Below are 202 nucleotides of genomic sequence, written 5' to 3'. Positions count from 1 at the left end.
TCTCAACCTTGGCACGAGCAGCACGCTCAGCCTCGATCTCCTCCTCCAGTTCCTCAATGCGAGCCTGTTGAATATACATGTGATGACTTTTAGTTATTTTTCCCTTTTAATACAAAACATTGGGAACAGATGCAGAAATGTCTCGTGTAATGCGATATGTCACCTGGAGCTCCTTGATCTTCTTCTGAAGCTGAGCACCCAG

General features: G+C 45.5%; 2 long non-coding RNA genes across 2 annotated transcripts in view; one reads left to right on the top strand and one right to left on the bottom strand.

Moving 5' to 3' along the window:
• Positions 1-202, top strand: part of LOC116707362 (uncharacterized) — a 16,476-nt gene that overhangs the window by 5,865 nt on the left and 10,409 nt on the right. The gene's annotated exons all lie outside the window — the stretch shown is intronic.
• LOC116707359 (uncharacterized) lies at positions 1-202 on the bottom strand. Its single transcript, XR_004336482.1, has 2 exons — positions 164-202; positions 1-64 (listed from the first exon to the last, which is right to left on the bottom strand). It is a non-coding gene; the product is annotated as an uncharacterized LOC116707359 (long non-coding RNA).

The sequence above is a fragment of the Etheostoma spectabile genome, chromosome 19 (genome assembly GCF_008692095.1).
Source record: "Etheostoma spectabile isolate EspeVRDwgs_2016 chromosome 19, UIUC_Espe_1.0, whole genome shotgun sequence".
Classification (NCBI taxonomy): domain Eukaryota; kingdom Metazoa; phylum Chordata; class Actinopteri; order Perciformes; family Percidae; genus Etheostoma; species Etheostoma spectabile.
Note: the sequence above shows the minus strand (reverse complement) of the source record. Positions and strands in the feature narration are given on the sequence as shown.